This window comes from Neopelma chrysocephalum, unplaced genomic scaffold (assembly GCF_003984885.1).
Source record: "Neopelma chrysocephalum unplaced genomic scaffold, ASM398488v2 Primary Assembly neopelma1_22b, whole genome shotgun sequence".
Lineage (NCBI taxonomy): Eukaryota > Metazoa > Chordata > Aves > Passeriformes > Pipridae > Neopelma > Neopelma chrysocephalum.
In genome coordinates, this window is record NW_020897690.1 from 5,443,368 (window position 1) to 5,468,284 (window position 24,917).

The 24,917-nt window shown below is 36.0% G+C and overlaps 1 long non-coding RNA gene across 1 annotated transcript; it reads left to right on the forward strand.

Annotated features, from left to right (window-relative positions):
* The first annotated feature begins 418 nt into the window (after window positions 1-418).
* LOC113965363 lies at window positions 419-23,138 on the forward strand. The gene is made up of 3 exons (XR_003533530.1): window positions 419-520; window positions 18,850-18,944; window positions 22,721-23,138. It is a non-coding gene; the product is annotated as an uncharacterized LOC113965363 (long non-coding RNA).
* The last annotated feature ends 1,779 nt before the right edge of the window (window positions 23,139-24,917 follow it).

Sequence of the window (24,917 nt, forward strand, 5' to 3'; positions counted from 1 at the left end):
TGCACTGCTCTAAATAACCATCTCTGTTCCACCTAGTGCCAGCATGCCTTTCCTGGATCTGCCATCTAACCTTTCTCCAAAGGTTAAAATACAGTTCTGTCATATTTGGTGGCACATGATTACAAACGAAACATCAGTTCTGCAAAACATGTAAGCGCTATTATGCTCTTACTCTCCTGAAACGTGCACCTAAACCTAATGCTGGTGTTGGTACTGTCCTTCCTGAGTAAAAGAAAGAAAACTAGCAGCCTATACAGATATTTTTAAACTCTCTTCCTCCTAAATTTTCCATCATGCCGTGACGCTCATGCACTATCCTTGGCATGCCATTGCGAGTCAGTAAACTGACATCGCTGTGGCAGTTTGCCAGTGTCATGAAGATGTTATGGATTCAAATATAAACTGGGTAAACCATGGGAACCTACCATGCATTGCTAATATATTAGACCTACAGGATAGTTTAAATACATGTTTGTATGTATGATGATCTTTTGCAGGTATGGCATACATTTGTCCAAAGGTAGGTAATTATTTATTAGCTTTAAACATTTTCAAGTAATTGAATATTTATGCAACTGTGCACCTTTTTCCTTTATCTTTGCATTGAATGAATCTACTTAATTTATAGCAACTAGGACAACATAGAAATAAGGGGAATTTTGCCTACAATCTGATGGCTAACATTCGTGATGTTGTCAGAATGGCTCTCACAAGCTTTTTAGTTTTGATCTATGAGAAGCTTAGAAAATTTTTTGCTGTCACATCTCAATGCTACAGTATTAGAATTTACAGTAGGGAATGGCTTGAAAACTTAACAAAAATGAATCAGGGAGAAATTACTGAATTTTTAGGATCTAAACAATTTTACAAAATTGTTTTACATACATTGGTTTCAGAATCCAGCTAACAAATCAATCCTCAGAGCAATACTCCCAGCCATTTCAGAATCTGAACAGAAAAAAAAGAGTTTTGTCACTACAGATAACAGTTTATTTTATATACCTTTTGCATGTCTGTTACTAGCTTTACTTTAGCACTTCATACTGCATTTGATTTATTGTGTCTTCCATTTTACTGCAGTTATGAAATTAACTGGCCAGGAATTAATGTATGATTTTAGAACAGAATTTGGGGAGGAAAAGAAAAAAAAGGCAATTTTAGAATGAAAAACATCCCACTAAATGTTAATACAGTATAAATTTTCCACACTTTTAATTTTCATTATTTTATTGTTGATCTTATTTGTGAAGTTTTGTCACTTTTGAGAACATTTTATATAATGAAAATCAGAGTTCTGATGTGGTAAATCACTCACTGCAGGCTCATTATATTTTTATTATAGTATCTAAATATAAAAGGGATTTGGAAATAGTTGTTCTCATCTATATTTTTTTAGCAATTCTTGTGTTGAAATGCAGGTGACATCACAAAATGCAGAAGCAGAAAAGACATAAGTTCAGAGAAATATTGGTAGGAAGAAGGAAAAGATTAAAAAAAGTGGAAAAAATTATATAAAACTGCAAAGTTATTGAACTTTCTTATAACATTTATTAACCTTTCTCTACCTTTTCTGCCTTCCTTTAGAAGTATTGTTAGATAACAGGAAATAAGTCATAATTTTATGACTGCTGAGTAAGGAAATATGAACTCTCTTGATTCTTGTTAACCACGTTACAAGAACTTCAATATTCTTTGAATACGTAATACTTACAAAACAAACCAACCAAAGATAGGAAGGGTATTGAGTCAAGGTTTCTAAAGTTAGGAAATGCCAGCAAATGGACCACCACTGTCTAACCACATAACTGAATGTTATTCTCCAGGGGGACCCCTGCCTCATTTAGCACACAGCTGGGTAGTGCTCTGCAGTTAGACAGCTATTCAGTATTTTGGCTATTTTTTTCCCCACAATGTGCAGGCAAGGCATTATTGTGCCTTATATATCATATTTACCCTAAACTGCAGAAATGCTATTCTAAAGACAGAATGGTTTATTTTCTCATGATCTTTTATGCTGCTTGTAAACACAGCACTAGGATGTTTTGTAACTCACTTGATACATGAAAAGAAGAATAAAGCCAGAAATTAAGGCAGCTGTTTCTATTCATTTATATATCTAGCCTGAAATGACTACAGCTTTGTTTCCAAGTATCTAATCAACACTAGAGTGTCACATTTTGAATGCAGAAAGCCAAGGTCTCCTTGGCCTAGCTTGTAGTTGTAGAACAGATGCATAACTGAATTCAACCTAGCCCATAGCATTTAATGGTCTCACTTAGTGAAACTATGCTTCAATGAACAAATACAGTGTGGTTATATAAACTATCACACTACGTAACTAGCAGATTGTGTGCCCACAAGAAAAGCAGTCAAGATTGGTACAATCTCCTACCAAAATTGCAAGAATGACAGTGACAGGTGCAAGAGCCTCTCATGGCCACAGGTATTAGCTTCCTGCAAAAACTCTGAGATCACTACTGCATTTTCTGTCACTCAACCTCATAGCATTAAGTACAGTGCCTGCATTGTGTTATACTTCAGGGCAGATGAGATTGGAGATTACACTCGTAGAGTTTTTTTTTTTTTTGTTTTTTTTTTTCCTTTTTTTTTTTCTTTTTTTTCCCCCTGGCTTTGTTTCTTAATATTAGTAAGAAACTTCCACATTTTCCTTATTTCAGCACAACTGGTCTTACTCAAGCCCTCTGGTTACAAAAACAAGGAATGGAAATTTGTAGCCTGAAATGACTTGCATTTCTAAAAGTCAGAAAGAACTATAGTAAAGCTTGTGGATAGGCCTAAAAGGAAAAGTTGCAGGCGTTTGCTATTTGCATTTTGGAAGTTTCCATGGCCATTTGATTATTAACTTGCATGCATGCTACCACAGTGCAGAAGAGGATGGACTTAAAATTGTCCTTTTCATTTTTATCACATAAACTTGCTAAGTTTCAAGATACAAAAATATGATTTGTTTTCATACTTGGTTTTACTGCATTAAGGTTTAAGCAGCTCTGCTGTATAGCTTTTACATTTAAGCAAACTGTTCTTCTGCAAGACAGTCCCTTAGATGTTTGATTCTGCCCTCTTGGTGGGAATTGGCATTTACATAGATCTGACGTTCTGTCAAAAGGAGCTGTCAACATGATAAGGAGTAAGGTAACCAGAGAGATTCCAGCATCAGCTGCATGAATGTGCTACACCCAGTGGTTTTGATAGTGAAGATGCAAAAATTCAGATTGGCTGTTAGTAGGGGTGGTGTGGCTATTGCTGTGCAGCCCAGGTTGGGCTATGGCTACCTCTTACCCTTGTAACCTGTTTTAAATTTAGGTTAAAACTTTTATCCTTGACGTGGGGTAAAACTGCAACCCCCAGTGTAATTACATCACCAGTATGTTGATATACTCTCAGGTTTTCTAAATCTGAAATGCAGTTCTCCTTAATGTTTGATTACAGAAAATAAAAATTTTTCTTATTCCACAGTACTGTTTACACTGCTGGAATAGGAGACAAGATTACTGTAACTGCAGTCATGCACATCACGGATGGCAGCTAAAAATCGGCTCTATGGCAGTTACAGTTTGAACTACATTAATGATGCAATCACTCTATAGCACAAAATTTGCAACATTTTTGGGACCTTAAATACTACACAATAAAAACCAAACAAATATAATTCACTTCATCAGAGAAGAGGAGTAGCAGAGACCTTTTTGTTCACCGGCTGAATTTTTATTTGTGTCACATGCTAGAGAAGGCTAACACATGCTGTTCAAATGATGTTGCCTCAAAGTAATATATTCACATTTTGTAACAAGTACTGGACTATTTCACATTTATCATCTGCAGCTGGAAATTCTAAGTTTAGAAGAAAGACCTGTCTACACTTGAAGTATGGGTGTGAATATACAAAATAGGATTTGTAGATTGAATCTAATCAAACATCCAGGCCTGGTATAACCTATAATTACATCTCAAATAAGCAAACATCTTCCACCAGCCTTTTTATGCTACTAGCATAGCATATAAATGTCATTTAAGTCAGCAGAACTGAAGCACGTTGAGACTTCTTCATTGCTGTATTGTATCTTTTTCTTGTGTTTTCAAGTTTTAGCTATTATATCTGATTAGAAAAGCATACCCTCTCCAATAAATAGGTTAAAAAAGCTAAACAAAGAAATGAAGAAAGAGTTTGGCTTTATTGCTCAACTTCCCATTAAGTGTAGGAAGAATTCTTTCATTTCTAATGTGTAAAACACAAACTTCTAAAATTCTCTTTGCTATCCCTATAATTTGGCAAATCCATGGCATGGTCAGCATCTATTTTGCTCCTAAAGGAATGTTTAGAGAATTTAATGATAACCCTTTTAGGGGGACTGAAAGTATCAGAAAGCGCATTTCTTTATACTACAAAGGATGAATGCAGCTGAGCTACCGAACTTCAGAGCATTTGAACTAGTTACAAGGAACTTGAACTACTTACTGTGAAACTGGCTTTTAATATGCACCTATACTCAGCAATTTTATCCAACTTCAGTTTCCTTTGATCTGCTGAATGCCCAACTGGCATTATTTTTAGAGGTTGGTTCATGAATTTTCAAATTCCAGTCCAAATAATTTCTTACCTTACCTTGATAGAATTTCACATATAACTGTACACCTGTCTCACTATGCATGAAAGACTAATTTTCAAGACTAAGACTGAAAAGCACTATTATAATAATCTGTTTTTACCTACTGCATAAGATTCAGCCCCAAGTGATAGTTCCAGCACTTAAAACAAGTTAAAACCCCTCTATACATCTTTCTAGAAGCTTGGCTTCAATTAAAAAAGTTTTAATACAATGATAATATTTCTTCTTAGTTTCAATTAAACCAATCTTTAGTTAGCAAATATTTTAATGGTTAACCCAACTGAATTCATCAAGCTAGAAATGAAGTCTATTCTAATTCAAATTTCTGGAAGTGTTGTAGGTTGCAAAAAGTCTGCCTTGACAGCCATTATTAAACCACTCAGATGATGATGTACTGAGAGATGAGACTCTGAACTAGCACTGTAACACTGAAACAGTAACCAGAGATGTTGGCAAAACAGGGAGACTTGGTAACATTGCATGTAACACCTTTTATTTAAAAGCAGTGAATGAATGTATTCTGGAAAGTAAAAGACTCATATACAAATTTCTCTTCATTCTTCCACCTGTATCACAAACCTGATGTATATAGTTTCACCAGACTGAAACACCCTGGACATTCATCAGCCCAGTGCATGATATGCAATGCTTTAAAACTTCTTGTTCTGTGACTAGATAGGAACATTTCCAAGTGAAGACTAACCATGAAGCTGTGCAATCTCCTTCAACCTTTCTGTTTGCCAAATGACACAACAGCTTTATGAAGCAGAAGCTGCTCACCCCACTGCATCATGTCTGAAATTAAATGTCACTTCTGATTAAAGCAGGCAAGAAAGAGGGATTGTCAGAAAACACAAACATAACACAAAGGATAAGAATTTTGTATTATCTATTGTGAATATGTATGTACTCTTAATCTCACCAGCAGGTAGTACTTACCCAAGTTTTCTTTCTCATCATAGAATTTTCAGTTCTTGCTACTGGCTGAAGTCATTAGCAGCCATTCCATTGTTGTTTTCTCTAAGTAATGGAATCAAGAAAAAATGTTCCTTCTATTTCCCAACCTTAACAATGTGGCTAAGTGACCATTTGCACCTCTAACAGCAAAGTCTATTCAGGTAACTTATAAAATATTATGTACATCAATGGTGTAAGAGTAGTTGCCCATGATGTACAGCCACTTGATCAAGACAGAATTTTCCAAATAATTTTTATTATTAACCTCTGGATACTCTGACCCAGCAGGATGTAGCAATAGAATTAAACTGAGTAGAATGCCAAAATACCTGATAATTAACTTTAACTTCCTCCTACATCTGTCTATGAGCAGGATACAGTTTCAAAGAATAAGGCATACGAGACCTTTAAATCTCCATTAATTGTTTAATTTTCTAACTGCTCTGTGTTAGCTGAATGATTTTTGAACCCTTCGGATTTGTTTGTGCATTGTTAGGACTGATGCTAGTGAAGAGGTGCTCTGTGGCTTCCTTTCTGTAGGCAAGAGGAATCTAATATTAACATCATATTCCTAGCTCAGTTCAAAAGGCGGGATGCTGAGCTTTAGAGAGCAACTGCACAAAACAATATTACGCAGTATAAATGTAAACCAAGAGACTGAGCAGATTTCTTTCAGCTCAGAGAATGCAAGCTGATCTATGTACAAGCACAGTTAAAAAAAGCCAGACCTTTTCATACTAAATTAGGAAAGGAGCATGGCTAGCAATAATCTCTTTCTGCTGCTTAGTGAACCATCTGCCTATTTATGATACTGCTGATTCTACCAAGAACTGTTCTCTATTTCCACAGAAATCAAGGGAAATCTTAATGGTTTTTATAGACCATTGCACAGGTTGGAGTCCTATCTTTGCCGGGGGAATTTTGCAATTCAAGGCAGCTGCACTGTGACTATACAGCTGCAGTCATTTCCCTTCCCAGAGAGAAAAATTTTCTCTGGCTCCAATATTTGCTGTTCAGCAAAAGCATACATAAAAGACAACCATAACCAAGGCTCTTACAGTATCTGGTAATTTTCATAAAGGGTGATAATACTAGGCCAACACTTAAGCACTTTATGAATAGATGACATTTTCTCTCTTTGTATATCCTGATGGCTTAGAGGCAGACAGACGAGGGAGAGGATAGGACAAGAAGTAGTTAATGCCCATGTGTAGAAAATCAGGAAAGTCCTGATCTCCAGGTATGCATTTTTTCCATGTTCAGGAGAGAGAGAGAATGGTGGGCAACACTTCAGGGCTTGTTCAAGTGTTTCCTTCTCTCCTCTTCAAGGTTTGTTACACTTTTTCTTTCATTCTGCAGTCTGCCATTAAGGCTACGTTGTTGAATTGCTGTCTCCCATTGACAGGACGCCTTACAAGCTAGTCTAAATCATCCATTAATGCCTTTAAGGGTAATGACAGTGTAACATTCACCATGTGAAATGCCACTGGTTCTATTCCCTTTCATCTGAGTTTCAGACATTTCTGTGTTCCTTGTAGTTTCATTGTAGGTGCATTGGCTGATCTGCACCACTATATTGTTGAAACTGGGTAATTTTCATTATATTAGGCTTGGTTTCTTCATTAGATCATGGCCAAAAAGTGCTTCCTGCTCATGTTCTTATGTACCATGAATAATGGCAATGAAAGGATGTATGCAATTAATAAGCACACTACAGGAGAGAACTGGGTGTAGGTACCATCCATTGAATTATCTCTCTTGTTTTGTTTCCTTTTTAGGTGGAGCTAGTATACACAGAAAATTAAAACAGTTTTTCAGTAAGGCTATAGAAAAAACAAATCAACCACTCTAACAGAAGGAAAGAATGATGTTTCTCTAGTGGCTAGTTAGAGTGAAGCACCCTCAGTGACAACTCTTAACACATTTTGAGTGGTGACAGTCTCAGCAGAAAACTCGTGCACAAGCTCAAATCCGTGCACGTATAACACAATTGATATTTCAGTAAGCAGCACGGCACAAAACATAGACAGTGTATGCTGTTCCTAACAGAAATACAGTAATACTAAGAAGACAAGACTTACACTTTTCTGCTTTGCAAACCAGAAAAAATAGACATTACCTTGTAAAAGGCCTTGTAATTTTCAGCTATAACCTTTTTGCATGGACTGAATTGCCACAGGCTCATCTTTGAAAGCTTGAGGATAGCCAAAAAATTTCCTAATGAGAGATACTGTGCGGGTAAATAAATGCATGAAAACTTTATGATGCATTTAAGCACTCGTACAAAAATACACATATATATATATGTAAAGCACATGTTGGTACATGCTGTAGCTTCTGACATCTTGCATTTGCTGTGGCCCATTTCCTCCTAGTTACAATTTGTGTTGGGCTATGTACTTTACCATTAAGATAGAATGACAAAGAAGGGTATTAGTGAGATATATGAAGTTTGATGGGATGCATGACACTATTTCCAAGGCAAGAGCTACTCCTGTTCTCTTTGTCTGGCTCAGTATCATTCTCCTTGTCTGCATCAGTTCCCTATAATCATAACAGCTCATCTGAGCATACTAGCAAAACAAAATTCTGGGGCTGCACTGAGACTCCTCAATGATTGATGAACCTGTTATAGTTCTTTCCTGGCCTGAGCATGCCCTTATGATTGCCATTAAGAAAAACCCACCAAAATTTAGAGCTAGTATATGTTTGTGCATATCCACACATAAACCTTCATGATGATTTGGCGCAGGGCTAGCATATGAATCAAAAATAGTTTTGGGTCCACCAGTTTAGACATAAACTTCACACTTCAGTGCATGTTCTTCTTGACTGTATAACACTGCTACGTGCTTTTTAAAGAATGAATGAACTGGGGGACTTTTTGGTTAGAAAACACTAGAATATCAGAAACTTTTCTACTGACTGGTACTAATAGCATCCTTCACATATTCATGGGCTATTGAATTTCTCAGACAGAAGAAATAGTGCAGTTGTACTGCACATGGGGTTTATTAGAGAAGCAGTGCAGGGACTGTGGCAGCAGTAGGAGCAATAATGGGAAGTTCATATTGTACCAATCCTTTTATTCTCTGTTATTAAAGGAGACATACACAAGAGACACTGTTTATATCACCCTGGGAATGAGGAAAATTCTGTAGTTTGCAGGAAGAATTTTCCCTTTTATTAGGAACAGGCCAAAAGTTCTCAGATAAATGAGTTCTGCATGAAAAACCCTGGTATGTGGGCCATTTTGGGATTCTTAGCTACAGCTGCAGAATACCCAGGAATATTCAGTGGATGAACCTTCAATATAGCCAAAGGAGATTTGCTTTCACTAGATAAAATTCTGTATGGAAGTAAAATAGATCTATGAAGCAAGTGCTGTAAATAAGCTGTCTTTTGAATATTCTAGGAATATCACTTGAAAATATGTACATGCACAAGAGTATTCTGCAAAATAGACCTGCACGTATTTGTCATACCAGCTGCTGAGTGTTTCTCTCACCTCTTTGATGTTCTTCCTCTCATGTGATACAGACCTGGGGCTTGATCCAGCTTCTCTGACATCCACAGAGCTAGGTAAGAGTCTTACAAGCCTTATTTGCAACCACTATAGGATATTTTAAACAATGTAAAAATAATCTTCATCACAGCATAGATTAAATGATTTTTGTAAGGCATCAAGTACTTGATAACTTGAATAAAATTATGTGGGCCTTCTTCATGATACTTTTAATAGAGTTTCCCCTCCAAAGAAATTCTCAGTGTTTTATGTTCTAGTACAAGCAGGTTGAGTCACATTAAACAGAGAACATGTTGTTCCCTGTGATGATGTACTCTGAAGATGAATGTTAGTCTTTGTGCTTAGAGAACATGTGAATTCACTTGATTTCTTTCAAACAAAGCTCAGAATATGGAAAAACCTTGGCGTCTTTGCTTGGAAATGGGCTAAATTGCAATAGCAACCTTGGCCTTGCACCATGGTGCCAACATACTAAACATATAGAAACACAGTGTAGCAAAAGATACATTAAAAAAAAATAAAACAGTTTATTATTATAAATGAGCATTTGCTGTGTGCTTGACAAATAAGAGGTGTAACAGCCCTGCTGTCAGCAGGCTTGAAGGGGCCTGCCACACTCTGTACCTGTTGTGCTGTACCAAGGACTTAGCCTGCCAGCTGAGGGAAAAGCATCAAGCAGTGCCCTGCTGTAGATTGTGCACAGGAATTGAACTGGTCAGCCAGGCTTCTACAAGCAGATTTCAGCTGAACTCACCATTTCAAGTAAGTTTTATTCTACAAAAAAGTGACATCAATTTCAGCAAAATTTTCCAGAAAGAACAGCAAAAAAATGACAAATGGTGCTCCATTAAATGAAAGTGTATTTGTTTTATAAAACTTCTGAAATTAATTCATGACATGTAGAATTGCATGATGTGGTATAATTTTTATGATGATGTTTGGAACAGCAGTAATATGATATGGTATGAAATAATAAAAACAGTACATCAAAAGTGTAATGCTTCTTTTTTTTTTGTTAATTAAATATTAGGTTAAAGTATATTATCCTTTCTGTGAGAACAATATTTTAAAAATTGGCTTTGCTTCCACTTACAAAAAAATTGCAATATGAAAAAATTAATGAAACAAAATATTTGTGTTTTAACTGGGTTCATTACCAATAATCCTTAAAAAGAGAGGATTCATGAATAACTGTACAGAATATCCTAATTAAGCCTCACAATGCTCTGTAAAAAAATGATCTGAAAACAAAAGAAAGTACAAGTGAAATATTATTTTATCAAACAACCATGAGCAATCCCTTCTGAAAAACAAGAAGAAATTTGGTGCAAATAGCTCAAATAATACAGTGATATAACATGTTAGTGGCTCTCAAATTTAAAATAATCACACTAACTGATGTTTGTTTTAACTGTGAGAGTTTATGTCTAACATTAAGTATTATTCTTAGAGAAAAATTATTCTTCCTAAAGGAAAGACAATCCACATTTGTATATGTACACAAAAGACATTTATGGACTGCTCATTTGTGTGAAAATTATTATTTCTATTAGAACATTTTTCAAAAAATCGTATCAGTGTGACTAGTTTCCATTATCCCATGTTTTGTTATATTTCTTTTAAATGCCCCCCACTGATTTCCCTATAATATCTCTGAAACTGAAGGAAGAAGATTTCTTTTACTGCAATTCCCATCAGGACTTCAGAGGAAATATTTTTGTTATAGGCACTTTGAATGAGCGTGTAGTCTTCTAATGTATTTGAGAGTTTGACAAACTCTCTGACTGTTTTCAAAATGTTATATTCAACGAACACAGGAAAAAAAGAGACAAAGATTTAAACCTCTGTGGGAGCAAAGCAAGTTGTTGCAGGTATTTCAAGTTATAAACAAGACTAAATTAAGAGCTGTAAACTATATGACATTACTCCGATTTTGAATTAGAGCTGTGCTGTTCCTTATAAAACAAATTTCTCTACAAAAGCCAATTTCTTTCCTTGAACCTCTGTAGAAGACTATATCATCTCCGCATTTCAACTTCCCTACCGCTGCAATTAGCCAATTGCATATCAACTAGTTACAGATTGTAAAGTTTTTTCCGAAGTATACTTTTTACACAGAGATTGCATCTGTTGAAGACAAGAGTCAGCCAATGCTATCAGAGAAACAGCTACTATGTGCACTCTGTTAAATAGTACAGGGTAGGACTACTTTTCTTGATGATTTGATCTGTGGTAGGTGGAACAAACCAAGAGAAATAATGAAATCATATCAGGGATATGATTTAGGCATTACTTGGAAGCCTTGGTTTCATGGTGACGAGGGAAAAGGATCCAATATGAGGTAAATTGGCACTAAGCAGCAAAAAGGACAAAATCCTCTCTTTATGCCCATGGATAAGTTTTAGTGCATGGGTCTTTAGTTAATATCTTGATTACATATCTATATCTAGATATAAAAGTGCATTTTAAGATAGATTTTCCTGCAACATAATTCTGCTAGAAAATTACCACACTTCCATATAATTATTATCTAGTTTTCATTTATATTTACTGCTCAGTAGAATGCAAGCAGTGAAAATCCCATCTGTCTTCAAAGGTGACAGGCAAATGTTCACTGCTAAAATATAGCAGGAATATTTTTCCAGAAAGAAATGTTTTGTCTGTGAGCATTGGCAATAGTTGTCTTGACTCACATAATGCATACTGAAGAATGTTTAAAGCATCCCACATAGATAAAATATGAGTCAGGTTTCAAAATGAGATAGACAAAACAGCAGAAGGAAGCACAGCCTTGCATCACTGTGCATCACTGATATCAAATTTGTTTGGGGGCTTTTTCTGACATGATGAGTGTTCAAATGATTTGACACTGACAACTTACTCCCGTCATTAAATAAGGATCAAAACCCTCCCATGGGATATACCATTGTATGCTTTGTTTTTTGTTTCAGAAGCTTGGAGAATGGTTCAGTATAGATAGAAGCACACCTTTTGTGTGTCTAAACAAGGAAACTACAGTTGATTAAGACTAAACTCCTTTGGAATAGTTTAACCAATTAAATAGTATCAATAATTGATTCTTTTCCTGAATTTCTAGAAAGCAAACTGCTAAAACCCCTGAAGGTCACTGTCTCTTCCATTTAAGCCATTTAACTCTCACGCCTAAAAAGTGATCGTCACTACAGTTCCTGCTAAGACTTCCCTAGGAATGCTTCTGCTGGTCCTGAAGTAGATCTTAGAAAGACTCACAAGGAAAATTGATAGTAGCTGCTTTTCTGTCTGTAGAAGCTAAGCTACTTCTACCTATGAAGAGATATAATTTTTCTCTTTCTACATACCCCTCTTTTGTAAGATGCCAAGGATGGCAAACATTTACAATATCAGTTAACAAGAGGCTAAATATTCAGGTGTTGGGGAAGTAGTTATGCTAACTTTATAGATCAGCCTCTCCCTTTCCCTCGCCCAAGTCACAGGCAGACCAAATACTGGACTACTGAATACCAGCAAATATCTTTCTTCTACTCCCATGTGTAACCATGAAACTTCACTGGGGGCTGCTACATTAGTAGACCAGACACTTTCCAAAATAAATTGAGTCAATATGTTATATCATACACATTTTTCAGTCAGACAAGGGGAGGAGATTTGCTCAATAGGCCTTTCCAAACTAAATCATACACAAGTCTTTTTTAGCATCATGGAGATTTAAAAGAAATGGATAATTAATAAGGAAGAAATGCACTATCACTTTTTTTCAGGTGGCTATAAAGATAGTGAACTTATCTCCTATGAATAGCTTGCACAAAACTCCTTCAAAAGTGCTAAAGTGCTGCACAATTTTCAGAATGTGCAAGGACATTCAACTAAGTAAATTAAAAAAGAGTGCTATAATGCCTTTTTCATATCTAGCAGATGACTAAAATGTGCAGAACTCTAAAAAAATGTGCTAACAGGATATACGAGCTGTGTTTTTGAACTCCCTTCTTAAGATACACAAAGAAATTTAATTAAATGAATCACCATAGAAAGCATCACATTTTGAAAAGCATAGGCAGAAAGGGAGATTTCTGGTACCTTTACATAACTCAGAGCAGAAATAACTCATATAATGAGCATTTCTTAAATAATATTAGCTTAATATGTGGTTACAGAATTTACAGATCAATCACATCATGTCCTCTCCACAGGGAGTGAGATTAAAGAGAGGACTCACAGTGACCGACTTTAAATGCAGCCCACTGATCCTTATAAACCCTCTCTCCATCCTTCCTTTCCCATTCTCCTCTCCCTTTCTCCTTTCCCCTTTCCCTTCCCCCTTTCCCCTTTCCCTTCCCTTTCTTCTTCCCCTTTCCCCTTTCTCCTTTCTTTTCTCTTTCCCCTTTCTCCTTTCCTTTCTCTTTACCCTTTCCCCTTCCACTTTCTCTTTTCCCTTTCCCATTCCCCTTCCCTTTTCTCTTTCCTTCCTCCTTCCCCCCTCCCCTTCTCTCTGACTTACAAAGAACCATTTTACAACAGGCTCAGTAAAAGTGTTTTAACTATACCTCCCATGCTCCCATGCTGCCGTTCACCAGAGAAGTCAAATTAAGAGATTAAGAAACCCAGGGCAAAAGAATTCTAGCAAATCAAAGCACTCCTAGTTGGAATGTATTGCCAATAGCTCCCTGCTTGATGAAGTGTCTGTGCGAGCAGCATTCTGGGAGCAGGTCTGCTGATTGCTGTATTATGGCACCGAGAGAGAAGAGGAAGACACTCGCTTAGATAGTTGATTCAAGACCTCACTATAGTCAGTGTAATCACTTGGAAGTCAGCAGAATTTAAAAGGAGCCAAGATTCTAAAGTACGTAGACATTCATAGGTGTGATTAATATTTCCTACACAGTTATGTATTTTTCTTAAGTACCCTCTTCAAACATTATAAAAGAAAGTCAAGTACTTCTTTAGAAAATATCCTTTACAATTGCCTGCTCCTCAAATCACTCACTACCACACAAGCATATCAAGAGCTGTCTTGACAGATCTTGACAGACCAAGTCAAGCAGGAAGGCAGGTGCAAGTGTGTCAGTTACAACAGATTGATAAAATTTCAGGCATTGTAGTTTCGTTGCATTTTCAACTCCTTTTGAATTTATCATTTGAATTAACATGTATTGTTAGGTTTAACTGCCAGAACCTACAATCTTATGCTGAACTGCTGGCTTTATTTGTGAGGAGAGAAGGCAGCCCACTAAGCAGCACCAGGGATCAGCATCAGCATATTAATGATGCAATTACAACAACCCAACAAACAAGAGAGAGTAATTATCAAGATGAGACCAAGCTGAAATTGCTATGTTGCAGCCAGAACTGCTGCTGCTATAATTCATGTTCATGAAAAATTCGTTAAACTGGAAACTGCAGAGGAAAATTTGGTATGAGTCCTAAAAAACCATAACTCTTTAGGACCTCAGAAGCTGACGTGATGAGGAAGAATGTCATCAAAATATCACCTTTGTCCAATTTTGCTTTCAGTTGGGTAGGTGAAAGCAACTAGACCAGTGGTGCCAGAAGGCAGCACCAAAATGAAGAAATAAGTCCAATGACTTCTGCAAATTGCTGCTGAAATCACTGAACTCATGAATAGTAATCGCACACCTGTTCACAGGGCTTCAGTTGGTGAATTGATACCACAAGCAAACACCAGTATTAGACGTGTGCAGCAATGTTTATACACACAAAAATATTTTTCTTGAATAAAATAGAAAATGCATAATAATAATTTGTGAATGATTTTCATACTACTGCTGACAATTATAAAACAAGATATGAGGAAGATGTAAATTCTTTTTCAACAGCTTTTCACTCTCTGGAAGGTGAAGGCTAGGACAAATTGAGGCAGTCTTCCAATTGTACACTTCTTGATCGAGGAAATTTCACAACTTCATTTCTTAAAGCATAAGTACTCATAACTAGCTGTAAGTCTTGGCTTCAGAACAGCTCAGAGTAAAAAGCAAACTGAGAGTATAAAACTTTTTTCAACATCTCTAAAATACAATATTTTTAAAACTTTGGAACAAGATTCACTGTCAGTTTTGTGGGCAGTCAGATAATTACTGGCAATACATTCTTCCCTGCTTTTGAATGTACAGAAAACAGAAAAAGGGAAGGCCTTGCAACAAAGCAAGTCTCCTTTGTTACATCAAACGTCTCTTCGTTTTAAAGAACTTTCTCTCAGATATTTTTCAGAAACAAATAACTATATTTGTTTATTTTTTATTAGAATCCAGCTGCAAGCAATGAAGGCTCCAGCAGTTTTTCAGTGCTAGGAATAAAGATAATTTCTTGTGCACATAAACATCAGTACTGCAATGACATTTTAACCATTTCAGGTCTGAAATATAATCCAGTGCCTTTACTATTTATGAAGATCATTGCTACTATGTTATCATCTATGAAAAAAAATCAGTTAATGCAGAATTCCAGAAGCTTCTGTATAAACCAAAAGTAATGGACTACCAATTCTTTAAATATGTTTTGGAACAAAAAACATGTAATGTCTCATAGAAACAGAAAGTAAAATTATGCTACTGCTGATTTTCTGATGGATTTGATTAAATACTTATTCCTTGGCTTTAGACAGTGAAGTGTTGACTCTTTAATGGATTCTGTCCTGATCTCTCACAGAATTGGACATGTTTAGGCTGGAAATTTTGTAGTCAAAATACTTTATAGCTGTTTAAGAAATGGTTTAAATCCTTCATTGTAGAGGTCACCCACTTTGTATGGAAGTAATTTGTTGATGAAAAGATTATTAGCATAGTTCAGCATTGCTAACTGAACCATGCCAGGGTTGAACACAGGGCTGCCTCTTCCTACCAGAAAGATTCCTTAGTCCTGCTCAATTCTTCGTTCTCCAGGGCAAGCTTTCCCTCAGTCATTCCTCAGCTGTCTTTGCAAGGAGATGTGGTTGATGAGAAGGGCAACCTCAGGTCACCCATTGCCCTTTTGTGGGATACGGGCCAATGTAGCCAAACCATATAAAGAGAGAGCAGGTATTCATTTGAAACTTAGGAGACTGCAGCTGAATTTAATCTGATATTTATTAGGAAGCATACCATTACATGAACATTATTTTTTAGAAAACATGAAAATGAAACTGTATATAAAACAGAAGGTGGTTGTCAGAAAAATATCAAATTCCTTAGGAGAGCTTAGAAGTAATAAGTTATGTCAGTGAAAAAGGCAAAGGAAAAGAACAAGGAAAACAAAAAAAAGAGGAAAAGGAAAATTAAGAGAAAGAAAAAGAAGAAGAAGAAGAAAAAGAAGAACAGGGAAAAGAAAAAGAAAAGATAAAAATATGAGCTAATCACAAATTTTCTTGGAGGAATTTATACCTGTTTCTTTCAGTGCTCCCAAGACTTGACTGGAGCCTTTGGCAAATATCTTCTGCGTGCCTTCATAGCTCTACCATGAAAAATATAGAGACAATTCCTTTCATATATACATTGACAGGAAAACTCAGTTCTAACGGTTATAAAAATGAATCATTTTGCAGTTACCCTCCAGAAATATGTTTTGCTAGTAAATAAAGCAAAAAGACTCATCTCAAAGATAGGTCTGTTAATTTTAAGACATCACATTACATGAGGCAAACACACAGAGTAGGGAAGTAGTCTGGAATCTGTCCATGTAATACACTCTAATTATAACTTGTGTGTCATCTTTCCAATAGACCGTGTGTTTACAAGAAACTGTCACTGACTTTTGATGTATGTGAGGGCAATTGGGTTGAACAGTGGTTTTAACCTATGGGAACTATGAGAGTCCTATTTCTATTTATGTTTTTACTTCTCAGTATGGTGCATACCGTCATTTGCTGTAGAGCTGTAACATGGGTGAGTAGTCTAGTTTTCCTTGGTGGTCAGCAGAGAGAGTTGACCTCTGGAGGCCATTTTAGAGCACTTAAATTCATCATTGTTGTTGACTTATGGAGCTTAGATTCCTGAGTGAAGACATATAAGTTGGGTCATTTCTGGGCATTAAAAAATGCTGCATCATTAAAATTTCAATAGTGTATATTGATCTTATAAGTAAGTGCAGATCTTGGTCAGAATTTGCCTTTAATCTTTTTCTGTCAAGGTAAGGAAGTCAGCAAGAGCTTTTAAGCAGCTTTACCTGGTCATCTTATTTTTAATTACTGATGCTTATAAAATAAATAGAATTAGCAGCAGAACGTAGCCTTGTACATGTGAGTGTACTTTGAAAGAAGACCTCTATTCAAACAAATTACTGGGAAACACTTTTCAACATGTGTCTTGAAAGTGCTTGTTCTTCTAACCCGTTTTACCTGTTAGATTGACTCATATGAGTAATGAGGTGATATATAAAGAAAAATAACCTTTGCTGCTGATTTGTGCCCATTTTGCAAATCCAAAGAATGCTTACCATGGCTCTGTATTTAAATTCTTTGAGAAGTAAAGTCAACATTGTGGGAGAATTTGGAAGAATCATATGAAAGAGAACCTTGCAAATAACAGACCGGGTGCTGGAACTGATCAAATTTTGAGTCCCAAGTCTCAGATATTTAAAACTAAATTTATAAAAATCCAGAATTGCTTTACATAGTTAATAGGAAAATTACATAGGCTATGTCTAGCCTTGTGAGCAGTTGCCAAGTAAGATAAGCACTCAGTGAACTTTTCACTCAGGGATTGAATTCTGAATAGGAATCTTGGCGAATCAGCTAGACCTGTGTGGTTGTTGGTTACTCAGTTTTATTTTTTAAAGTTTTATTGCATGAATTTGATTTTATGCTGTCTAGCAACATATTAACAGCTTTTTGTCTTTGTTCCTAATATGATCTGAAATATTTCCATTTCCTGGATTGAAAAATAAGGGCATACATGTGTGCCCACACTCACAAATATGCAGAAACAGCTCTCCACCCCCAAAACACTAGTAAGGAAAATAGCCGTATGAAACCAGAAATGTCAAAATTTAGGTAGAGTATCACACAACTGATTTAACACATGATATTTAAGGGTTCTCTAAAATTAAAAGTGTGGGGTTTTGTTTGTTCTAACCACCATTCTTTGAGAACCATGGACTAATGATGAAATTCCTGCTGCTCCATGCTACTGACAGGACTGTACCTTATCTCTCTACAGTGATTGCTTGCAATACGCTGACCTAGAAAGTCCTTCCTGGACCTGAATTTCTTTATGTAGCTGACAAAGATATTAATTTGGATAATTTTCAATTCTGTTCAGTATTTTTAAGCATCTTTACAGCATTTGTGTGATTCATGTGAAGGAAAGAGGGAAAATGCTGGGCATTTTTTAATAAGCAAGCCCACAGCTGCAGCTGATTATTAATTTTTAGAGAAGAACTAAGATTATTTCAAGCCATTATGAGTTCTAAGTAAATAATATTGTGGTTTAACCCCAGCCAGCAACTAAGTACTCCCCGGTCCCTGATGGGAAGGAGAATTGGGAAAAAAAAGTAAACCTCATGGGATAAGAATTGTCTAATGACTGAAACAAAATAAAATACTACTAATTACAACAATAACAATTATAATATTATTTTTAATTAAAAGGAGAGAGAGAGTAATAAAACCCAAGCGAAACAAATATGCACAGTTCAATTGCTCACCACCCACTGACCAATGCCCAGCCCATTCCTGAGCAACAATTAGCAGGTCCTGGCCAACTTTCCTTTAGTTTATTGACTAAAAACGACATTCTATGGTTCTTTGGTCAGATCTGGTCAGGAGTCCTGGCTGTGCTTCCCCCCAGCTGCTTGTGCACCTGCTTGCTGACAGAGCATGGGAAACTTTGAAAAATCCTTGACTTAGGGTAAGCACCACTTAGCAACAACCAAAACATAAGTGTGTTATCAACATTATTATCCTACTAAACCAAAACACAGGACTGTACTACTGACGAAGAAGAAAAGTAACTATATCCCAGATAACACCAAGACAAGCGTCTGGGTTATTACTACATTTTATGTAATTCATAGAGTTCAATATGAAAGGCCCTTTTGTGATCATATGACTTCCAATAGCTTTTTAATAAAAGTGAATCTAGCAATGCAAGAAGTTAAACATCATTATTTCACACTGAGATGTATTTCTTTAGCACAGACTCTTAAGCAAATTTCATGGATGATTAATAAAAGGACTCACTCAGTTGTTGCTCAAATATGTTGTTCTTATGAATTCCCTTGTAAATACCACTTCAAATCTCTAAGATTACTATTGTGAAACTTTATTTATTATGAAAGACTGGAATGGGTTAACTATCTGTTATTGTTATTTACAAAAATAGTACATGTGTGCCATCAACTGAATAAGGAAGTTACAAGTTATTTGTGCGAATGCTTCTCTATTTTTCAAATGTTATTTCACTATTTGTCATTACTCTGAGTAAAGGAGACACCAGGGCAGATCCATTGCCAAGTGTAACACTCATTACCCTGAGCAAACCCATTCAGAGAGGATACTCAGGCTACTGAAATGTCAGCTGTAAACAACTGCTGCTTAAGAGACTACTTTAATACTTGTTCACAAGTACATCAACAAAACCTATTGCAGTTATTCTACTTAGTATAAAACATCCCCACATTTACTGTAAAGCACCTAACTTTGGCCCAAATTCAACAAATTATTTAACCTTTAATTACTTCTCTAAAAAGATGATTTTCATCCTGCCTTCAGGCAAGAGCTGCATTTTTGCTGTGTTATGGGATCAAGTAGCACTGCACGAGGTGAGCAGGTTGGTCAAATCAAACAGTTAATGCTGGGGACCCAAACTCCTCAACACACACATTTCCAGCAGTTTTACCCTAACCCCACCTAGTCTGGCTGAGGCAATAGATATATACCAGCTGCTGCAGCACATGATGTATGCTCTGAAAAATATCATATCCCTAGCTCGGCTTCAGCTGTAAGGCAGTCCTGAGGCTCAGTGGGGAGAACTGAAGTACAGGAACAAGTGTCAGCTGGGGTTTTGTTTCAAAAACACTCTTGAGCAAAATTAATATGCTAACGTAGATATAGCATTAGTGAACTCCTGAGTTTCCTTGCATTCAGTCTTACTTTATGTGTTTCCTATGTCCTTCACTTCTGTCCTTAATAAGAATTTTGACAAGATTTACTGGGAGTAAATCTCCAGAGCCTAATTTATGCAGGCTTAAATCTGTGACTGCACTGGTAATGTTAGGGCAAATAGCCTTATCCAAAGCTATTCGGATACTACATTCCACTAATACAGGGATTGTTCTTTGCCCATAATTCTTTATCCAGTTTCTTATTCCATTTAAACTCATTGTTTTGCCCATCCAGCAGATTAGTTCTTCATGATCGTTCAAGGAAGTATAAGCCATTAAAATAAATACAAACCCTGGCCTATTTGCAGGGATTTTAACAATTTTGTATAGATCTGTACCTCTAATTTCACTCAAGTTAATGACTTCAGGGTCTGGTGGAGTTGAAACTTATTCTTTCTTGGTGTGTGTGAGAAAAATTTATAATTTGATTCTAGACGTCCAATTTGAATATAGACATCTCAGAGGAAAATACTGTTTTATAGTATGGCCAGCATGGACAGAATCAAAAACGTAATACTTAAAAAAATACATTTTAAAGCAGAAGAAGCCATTCAATGATCATCTGTCTCTGAATTTCATGTGAAAAAACAACAGACCTTCCCCCACCTCAGTTAATGACTTAATTGATTAATCAAGCAATGTCATTTTATCCTTCAACTATTCCTATATTGACCTGAACCTGACAAAGTTCAGTGTCATTTAGCTTAGCTTTATTCAGAAATTGAATCAAGTTCTTAAATGAAAATGCACAGAATCAGCAGATGGCCAAAGTAAAATACATTAACTTTGGGAGATTTCTTAGACTATTAATGTTAAATCTAATAAATTTTGCAAGTAAAAATTTTTAAAACTCTTCTTTGCATAGTTTTTTATAAGAATTTATGTTTCTAACATAAATTTTATTGACCATTTTGGCATTTAGTTCAGTAGGTTGGCATTGCTCTGAGAGTAGAATCTGACTCATTACCTAAAACTATTTGAGATACTGTCAAATTTTGCAATAACTGAAGTATGATGGTAATTTTCACTTGCATTTTTTTGCATTTTGTGTATAGTCTTGATGAGATACACAATGTTAAGGGGAAATGAAAGCAAAAGGATGCTACCCTTGAAACAACAGATGTCTAATGAACTAAACCATGGACCAGCGCTAGTCCTGAGGCCTACTGAGACATACACAGCCGACTGGCAAAGTCCAGTTTAGATCTTTATGAACCAGTATTATATCTCAGCCAGTCACTGATGTGGAAGTAGGTGGGTTCTTCAAATGGAAAGGATCTCGTTCTGAAAGAGCGTGGATTTGATCCTGAGCATGATGGTTTAAGCAGCATGAAGAATCCAAAGCATGGATGCCACTATGATTGCTGTTATGCCTCTCAACTCGGCCTCTCATGCCTCCACTGTTGCAGCTCACATTCTGATTTCATCTGCTGCTGCTGCTACAGATCTTATTCCTGCCTGTTCATACATCCCTGCATTACACAAAATAATAAATATCAGTAAAGTGTTTAATATCATTATAGGATAAATAATTTTAAGCAATTTCCTTTGTCTCTTTAGATTTTTTGCTGCTTTTGTCAGATTTAATGTTGCCTTTGAAACTGTAACCATTGATGCTTCTTTTCCAACATAAACATAATCTCTTTTGAGTAATAAGTGATTAGAAAAACATTATCCCAGAGAAGCAGCGTAGCAATGTTAGTTATACTAGTGAAGAAAATCCCTGGAGAAACAGGTATTTACAGAAATACTACCCTAAAATTAGAATTTTCTCAGGAAATGACATCTCATTACACTATGTGTTTCTTGATCAGCATATCATTAGTTTGGGCATAAAGACAGCAGCTCAAGTATTAAAATCAGTCACTACAAATCTATCAGCTTTACTGGTTCTACAAAACATCATGCCTGTCTTGTATCATCTAGGTTTATTTGCAGAAAATATGGAATACATGATAAACCAAATTTGGCATTTAATTCTTTTTTCCAAGCAACTTGATGGTAAATTTTTCCTTTGAATTCAATACTGCAAAATCAAGTTACTTTTCTTTTTTGCAATAGCAATGGCTTATTTATGCAAGCAATATTTCCTGTGAGGACCTTACAAAAAGGTTCAAGATAATTAATAAACTGGAGGTTACTCCATTAAGTGAAGTTTTGCCCTTTTTCCCTGAAAATTACTTTTGGGGTGCTATTTCTTTCCTTACAAGTCTATTTGCTATTGTTTGTATGGTCCTTGAGTTAAAATTTAACAGAAGTTTATTTTATTGCCATATCATGTTCATGTTAGATCTTACTGAAATTTCACAAGACACCCTTATTAAAAGGATTTGCATTGAACTAAATTTCTAAATCAACCCTAAAGTTTCCCTAGGCAGAAAGATTTTCAGGCAGTGGGTGCACAGCCATCATCATTGAGTTGTTCCCCAGTCTCTTCCAGTTATAATCACATTTCTGTGCTCTGCTTTTTCCTATTTTTTTTCTTTACTTTCTTTTTTTTAATTTTTTTTCTCTCTGACAGGTCATAATGTCATATGCAATGCAGACAACTAATGCTCACTGCTGTAAGAATTGAACTCAGCCCAATCTTCATCTGTCAAGTGGGATGTAATGCTCTTGCTTTTCCAATCATAACAGGTAGCAAGTGCTCTTTTATGAATCTTCCCAAGCAGGTAAGAACTCCAGTTCCAATGGTTTAACTGTCATTAGCAATAAAAGTGTACTGATTGAAAGGAAATTTTTTTTAAGGCAGTGGTAGCATCCTATTATAGTAAATTGTTAGGAAGGAAAGGAAAAAGAGAATTAAAACTTGATCTTAAGAACTGCTTATCTGGCTTTAGACCTGGGAATGTTTTAATAAAATGTCTTTCAAGGTTTTGTTGGTACTACCATTTAAGCACATGATTAGCTATTCTACTAGTTCTAAAGAAATCAGTAAGATATCCTATGATCCTCCTATCTATAGGAGCCATATAGGTAGCTACAGATATTTTCAGCATTGCTATCTGAGTAGCAATTGAATTTTTGCATTTCCTTTGAACATATGAAGTAATTAGGTATTGTTTGATCATGGGCACTTGACAATGTGTTAGGAATATTAACAGTAATTTAAAGTTGAAGGGTTTTTTCTGGTTTAGGACAAATAAAACCTACAAGATTTTTTAGAGTTTCTGATAAAAGTCAATTGTTTAGGAAGATCAAACAGCTACATGTCTGAATTGGAGCAGAGAGTTTCTATTCTTGCCATTAATTGACTCGCTTTCAGTTTGAGGGCATAAATGAGAAAACTTGGTTGTTTTTAGAGAAATGGCAACCCACAAGCATGAATGAAGGTTTGCTTCACCCGTTGCCATCAGGTCCAGAAAGGAAAACTATACTGTGACTGTTTTCTGCATTAGGTAGTCGTATGTCTCTGGCCAGCAATGTACTTGAGCAACTGAAAAACTTCCTGGGAATTTATTAATGGCAAGTGAGGGGAAAAAAGTAAGTGATTACTTCTTCAGTATTGCATTAAAAATGGCCATGGAAAGAACTGAGTTTACAGCTCTCAGGCAGTCTTCCAGCTGTAAGCCTTTCCCAGAGGTAGCTGGTTTCTCTTTTTGCTTTACAAATATTCCTAATCAAAGCTGAAAAATCAATCTAGTCTGCCGTGTTTAAGAATACAATGCAATGTATGATAGGGGATAGTGCTAATGTATAACAAATAGGCTGCCTTTTTCTCTTCTGTCCATTACGAAAGTCTAGTCAGAAGCAGCAACTGCAAACAAAGGGAATTGCTGCCATTTCCTCCTTTTTTTTAGTGAAAGTGCAGAAACTGCAAACACAGAGAAATGCTCAGTCCCTTCTGCTCCCATGACAATCTGCCATCCTTCACAACTGAGTATAGTCACACTGTGAAACAACTGGTTAATCAGAGAGGCTGTGCCATAACACTGAGAGCAGGAGGATTAGCAAACAGAAGCTGGGTTTCTGCCTGCGATTTTCAAGGCTAGTTTCAGCACATTACTCTTTATTCAATACCTACTATCACCCAGAGAGATTGCCAGAGACATTATCACACAGGTAACACTGTATATCGTACCTTTACAGTACATTTCAGAGGATGAGGTATAAAAATTCAATCAAATATTGGGAACTGAGCACACGGTATGACAAAAAAGCCAAAAAGTACAATTCATCTGATAAATTGCAATCATATTTCCCATATCATGCGATCATGGTGAGTTTTATGGAGTCCAGCTATTAAGTAACAGTCAAAAGTCAGACACATCCACTCATGAAACATTGGATGCTCTTGTGGGGTATTTTCACTGAATTAGCTACAACTACAATTAAAGTAGTACTTGACCTGATGTTAAATTAGATTATATTCAAATTCTTAAAGGAATTATCTCAAATACCAATTTTATTCCATGAGCTACTATGCAATTAAAAGATTTAATATGACATGTAGACTGCAATCCTAAATGATTGAAACAAGAAAACCAAAAATATTTTGGTACAATTTCCACAATTAATGATAATAAAGTAAGAAAGTTAAAGAAGTCTCATTTGACTTACAAGTATTTGAAGTTGATGAAGTAGAAAAACTTGATTCACTTTATACTGCATAAAAATACAGAAAAGTTTAGCATTAATTTTATGAAGCAGTGTTAAAACTGAACTTGCTGGAAAGTGAACCCCTGCCCTTACACAGAAGAATCTGGATATGCTGCCAG